Consider the following 6797-nt stretch of genomic DNA (forward strand, 5'->3'; position numbering starts at 1 on the left):
TACAGATTGAACACTGTCTTTGTTGTTAAGGCTAAACGCACAGAATTCAATACCTAGTTAAGTGGCAGTGACGTCGAAGCACGGTTTGAGGATCTAAGAAAGACTAGAAATGGCGTGATCAATGAAAAAACGTGTGTGTGTGTGTGTGTGTGTGTGTGTGTGTGTGTGTGTGTGTGTGTGTGTGTGTGTGCGGTGTGTGCGGTGTGTGTGCGGTGTGTGTGTGTGCGGGGTGTGTGTTTTAAAGAAGCTAAAATAAGAGGGAGGCAATCAATGGCATTGATCAAATGCCATTGATTGCGGTCAAATGATCAAATAAGAGGGGCGTGCTCATGATGTAGTGGTTAGAGCACCTCCCCTCCCCCCTCCCACCTCCCACCTCCCACCGCCCCCCTATAGAGGCTCAGTCCTCTTCACAGCAGACCACAGGTTAGAATCCAGCCCGGGTCGTTCTCTGCATGTCATTCCCCTCTCTGCCCCATTTCATCTCTGTCTCTACAGCTGCCCAAAAAAGCATAAAAACGCCAAAAAAAAATCTTTAAAAAAAATGAAAGACTGAGCTATACAACTACAATCTACTGCCCGATTCCCTCACAATAACTCTGCCTCCTTTACCATTTGTTTCCCAGAATATAATAAGTTTTCTAAACGAGTGTATGAGTGAGATAAGGGAATTGAAAATGGAGAAGGCATCTGTTTGTTTATTTGTTTTTCTTCCAGAAAGATTTCCAAGTAAAGCGGGCGAGGCCAACCGCCGCCTATACCACATTTAGAACAGATTCTACGACCAAGCTGTAAATCATTTGTAATATGAGTTATAGAGTCTTCACATGCACACACACACACACACACACACACACACATACACATAAACACACACACACACACGGACACACACAGAGTAGCTCATCTACAAAGATAGCACGCAGGCGTATACACAGACCCCACGCTGTTCTGTGTAAGTTATGACCAAACACACACGGACATTATGACGTACGCACACAGGAATATGCTTTTGTTATGTATCACCCATGCTGTGAAATTGCACACACGCACGCAAGGAAGGACACACACACACACACACACACACACACACACACACACACACACACACAGAGCCATGGCCTAGATGGGGCAAGACATTGCAGTACCTAGCCTATATAAAAATAGGCAGCTATAAGCAAGTGCCATGTGCTTATTCAACTATCCATATGTAAGTACGTGAGAATGTATATGTACGTTTTGAGAAAGCAAATTCCTTCTGTAGAGTAATACAAAGAAGTAAAACAAACCAATTCTAAAATCTTATAAGCATATTTTTGTTCAGTCCTCACTCAGTAATGCACCCCACATTACTCCCCCCTATCTTTTCCCGTATGCCCTCGCAAATCTGGCAACGGGCCAGTTTCACAAAACAAAAGAAAATTGATTTCTAAAGAGCTCTTTCTGCTGTATATTCCCCGGTATAAAATAATATGCAACCCTTTATTTATTTTTTAACCTTTATTTATACAGGTAAATCCCATTGAGACCGGAGACTCTTTTTCAAGGGAGACCTGTTTTCCTTTCCCACGTTACCATTCACACACATTCATACACCGATAGCAGGCTAACTATCGACATTCATACGAGGCAAGGTGGGTGAAGTGTCTTGCCCAAGGACACAACAACCATGACACAAGTGGCGGGGCGGGGATCGAACCGCCAACCCTTCGATCATTGGCCGACCCGCTCTACCACCTGAGCCACAGTCGCCCCAAATTAGTCCTAACACTGATTTGAACATAACACGACAACCATGTCAAGATGTATATGAAAAATGTCTACCCTTCACACGCCGAGAGATGCGTGAAATAGTACAAAAATTAAATGATAAAGTGCCACTTGTTAAAAGCTTGCCGTATCATTATCAATACAGTACAATGGTGATACTATCTGATTTTGCTTAAGAAAAGACACTAAAACAAGCGCTTAGTAAAGGTTGCCACTAGTGCACTGATGCTGCTGATATCCTATTAGACACAGACTCAATATCTGTCACAGCCGAGCGGCAACATGTTAGTTATTATGCAGCTATTAATGAATGAACTCTGTAGAAAGGTCAAACGGCCCACACACTGATGTACTCCAACACACACACACACATGCAAAGATTCACATGCACAAACACACACACACACACACTCTCAAATGCACACATTCACACACACACACTAACACAAACACACACACATGCAAATACTCTCCCTCACACACACACACACACACACACACGCAAAGATTTAAACGCGCACACACACACACACACACAACCACACACGCAAAGACTGACATGCACACAGATGGCAAAGGTCACAGCATATGTAAGGTGGGAAAAACACATATCTGAAGAGGATATGCTGCCTGTTGCTATGGAGCACTCCGCGAGGGAAAACACACACACACACACACACACACACACACACACACACACACACACACACACACACACAGACACACCTACACGTGATGCTCTATCAATCTTGAAGAAAATGGAGCAATTGCAAGCCTGCCAACACACACACACACACACACACGCTCAATCAATCTGTGTCCTATTTAAAAAATGAGAGGAAGCAGCAGCCACTTTTTGGAGAACATCATTGCCTCGATAATTGCTCTCGGACTGTGTGTGCGTGTGCGTGTGTGTGTGTGTGTGTGTGTGTGTGTGTGTGTGTGTGTGTGTGCGCGTGCGTGCGTGTGTGTGTAAGTGAGCATATGCCTTATTTGTATGTACGGAAGGAAAGCGGTGCAATCTTCAAGAACAGCGCTGTGTTTATTCCTTCAGGACTGAATTATGCCAGTCGGTTAATCAGATTCTTCCCCTTGCGCACGCACGCAAGCACACACACACACACACACACACACATTCTCCCTGTGATGCAGTCGGAGCTGAGGGCTGCCCAGAGCTACACTTCATTATGGTCCACATTACGAAGATGCCAAGTCACTTGCTTTTTCATTTGTTTTCCATACATTTCTTATTTTTGTTGCTCTTAAAAAGTCTTCACCCGAGTATTAGTTTTTAAGTTGCAGACAGTGCTGTACTTAGATAGCCTGGCATTCCCAGACCTGCCACTAGGCGCTGGCAAATACAATTTGCTTCGCCTGTTGGTCTGGAAACTCTCCGTTGAAGCTTTTTCAGAAAGTCCAGAAATCCAGACTCACGTTTCAATTGCAGGGTGTTTCCTGGCTCAGAATGGGCCTTTGGGGGGCGAGAACACGGAACAACTTTTTGGGGGGTCAGGACTGCAACAGTAAAGGCGCAAAGTTTGTGAATTTTAAAGCTCCCATATTATACACTTTTCGGTTCTATTATACACCATATTATATGGTCTTAGTGGTCCCTAATACGTTTTTCTTTAATTGTTTGCTGAAAAAAACTTTCAGATCATTTATTGTACTATGCTGATGTTCAGCTAATCTCACAATGGCCTATTTTTTAAAAAGGAGTTGCAGGTCCCCTCGTAAATATACAATCTTTGAGCTCCCCCCGCCCCCTGTCTGGAAGCAAAGCCAGATACGCCTCGCCCTCTGTCTGTCAGGGCCGTGGACCAATAAGAAATAGGGGTGTGGGCTGCACAGTGGAAGCTTCTGGCTTTACGGTTTGTGAGGTCAGAAAAGGGGATAATTCTGACTGGAGTGTTTTTGGGGGGAGGGGTGGGGGTTTCAGAAAAGGGGAGAGTGAGAAAAGGAGAGATTGTTATTTTTTTTGATATTTTGGCAGTCTCTAGGCACACCGTGGACGCATGGATATGTTGGAACACATTTAAAAAGTGCATTTAGCATAATATGGGACCTTTAAGAGCGGTGTGAGGTTGAGAAAGTAGAGTTTCAATGATCGTTTTATTACAGTTATTTTGTTTTCATGATCAAGGGAAGCAGTAATGTAAATTGAAATGCAATGCATCCTCCAGCCCTACAAGAAGGATGGCTTGTATTTGGATGAACTAAAAATGCATTTGGAGAGGTTTTAAATAGCTAAATATATTCTCAATTTTTGTCATTTTGGCGCTGGTGATTTTCCTTTGGGGGAGGCATAAAACCGCTTTGGGGGGCGCCAAAAATGTCTCTATGCAGGAAAAACCCTGAATTGGTTCTATCTAATATGGACGCGCCAGAGCCCTTTGTATGGTGCTCTGGGGCGGACGTAACCGGATGACGACAGTGACGTGCATGCGACGTCGAAGCTGTGATAGTAAACATCAAAGATGGCTGCGGATATGTTGTGTGAGTTTGAGACTGCTTTGACCCTTTACGATCTGGAAGACGGCACTCAAATCTTTCATTAGCAAGTAAGTGGAATGTTCCGTTTTGCTGACCGACCACGGCAAAAGTTTAATTTAACAGTTTAACAGCTGTTCGCTAAACGAACGGGGCTTAATACGTCACCTTGTGCATCGCTCTGATTGGTTGTAGTGCTATCCAACTGCATGCAGTGGCATTTGAAATGCACGAGTAGGAGCCGCCCCTTGAATTGGAAATGACTATTGATCGTCGCCACACCCTCTATCGTTCAAGATATCAGGGTCTGGATTTCCAGGCTAGATACAAGCTGTTACAAATATGAATACTATGACATTAACCCTTGTTGCTCTGTTTACATATTGTATGATGAAAACAAACCAAACACGTGATCTTCAACAGTAACTAAACTGAATACGGGGAATAGGCAAGACATTTTGTAAATCGACAGAACTGTATTCGGCAAACAATTTCCATAATTGATCTGCTGTGAAGTGTCGTGGTGTTGGAATAACGTTTACGTTGAAGGTTCCAGTGTCCCAGATGTGATTATTAATGTGATAATTAAACGGTATTAATAGTAATATATTGGTTTACAATAGTGCTGCAATCAACTATTATTATTCATGTGTTCATCAATATCCTTTCATAGTTAATCAATTCATTATTTACTCAAATGTCAGTCAAAATAGTGAAATTTTTTCTAAGAACAAAAAGTCTTCAGAACTAAAAAAAAAAAAGATTTGTATCTTTAGGTTGTGTGCGAAACAAACGGTCCTTTTGTTTTCTGTAATCTTTTGATTGCCATAGTTGTTGTTGTTGTTGCCTATACAAGCCCAGTCGCAGCTCTAGAACTGTGTGTAAGGTGCATATAGCTCTTCTGCTATACTCCATTCTATCTCTGAGACACTTTGCCGCCCTGCCTGCTCAAGTATACAGTGGAAGTAAGCGCTTGCTGGTCAATATATGTATGTAAACAGAGCCCGAAAAGCCTCAGCTGAAAGGGAAAAATAGATTTGGTGTAACTCAGTAGAGACAGGGTGAGAGTGCTGCTGCTCGAGGTAAATAACATGTCCTTCTCCTTGGGACTGTGAAATGATGATGGCTGCACATGACATGAAAGTGAATTATTTTGCCCCATGTGTCTGTGTGTGTGTGTGTGTGTGTGTGTGTGTGTGTGTGTGTGTGTGTGTGTGTGTGTGTGTGTGTGTGTGTGTGTGTGTGTGTGTGTGTGTGTGTGTCAGTGGTGGTGACAGGCAGACGAGTGCTGAGCAAAGGGCATAAGCCGGTATCAATCTGCCCGAGACGCCATACGAGGTCGACAGGACATTCTCCCCGAAGTGACAAATACTTAATACAGTGTGTGTGTGTGTGTGTGTGTGTGTGTGTGTGTGTGTGTGTGTGTGTGTGTGTGTGCAGTGTGAGACAGAGGGCTAGGCTCCTGACAGCATGGATGAAAGCCAGTGAAACTAGATGCAGCAAGTATCAGGGCTAATCCATTTTATATCTGACGTGCGTCTCAATTTCATATTTCACACTGAATCAGTATTGAAGGTGTGTGTGTGTGAGACGGGTGTGTGAGAGAGACGTGTGTGTGTGTGTGTGAGTGAGAGAGACGTGTGTGTGTGTGTGTGTGTGTGTGTGTGAGACGTGTGTATGTGTGTGCGACCTGTGTCTCAATTTCATATTTCACACTGAATCATTATTGAAGGTGGCGCCGTGCTCTGGATTTACACTTCTGTGAAAAGTTTCAAAAATCACAAGGGAGAAAATCCCCTCTGATCTATTTCAAACTACAGACACTTTGATTCAAAAATACAGACGGACAGAGATGAGATATAAGGACATGATTTGGACAGTTGTAAGAGAATAAATATCTAGCTATTTCTTTTTATAATTGAGCATTCTTTGAGGTCATTTATTAAAAGTGGCTATGAGGAACTTTTACATATTTCTGAAACAGTCTCATTTTTCCTCTGATGATCATAAATTACATGTAAGAGCAAACGAGACCATCAGTGCAAAGAATGATAATTTTAGATCGTTTTTCTTAATGCCTTTGCCTTTGTTAGACTAATAATAACTGCTGGTTGCATATTATTTCATATCCGGGACTAGAGAAGAAACAGCTCTTTAGAAATCTATTTTCTTTTGCTTTGGAAACTGGCCCCGTTGCCCACCCAGTGGTCCAAAGGAGCCGCTAGAATTAACTAAAACTGAAAGTTCCTCGGAGAACCTTTAAGCAGAAATATCAAGCATTATTTGGGTATAACCTGTACAATGATGAGCAGCTGTTTCACTGTTGGTCGGACAGATAGGACATTTAGGCACCTCACTTTAGACTCTGGGATACTGGGATGGACCTTTTTTTTGCACAATTTTTTCTGACATTTTATGATTGTTAATTTAATTAATAGAGAACACAATCATAATAAAAATAATCGCTTCTTAAGTCCAACACTGTTTGTTCACCATCCTGATACAATCTATCTAAGCGTATATCTTACAATACCGTA

This window comes from Ammodytes marinus, assembly GCF_949987685.1.
Source record: "Ammodytes marinus genome assembly, chromosome: 11".
NCBI classification, from domain to species: Eukaryota; Metazoa; Chordata; class Actinopteri; order Uranoscopiformes; family Ammodytidae; genus Ammodytes; species Ammodytes marinus.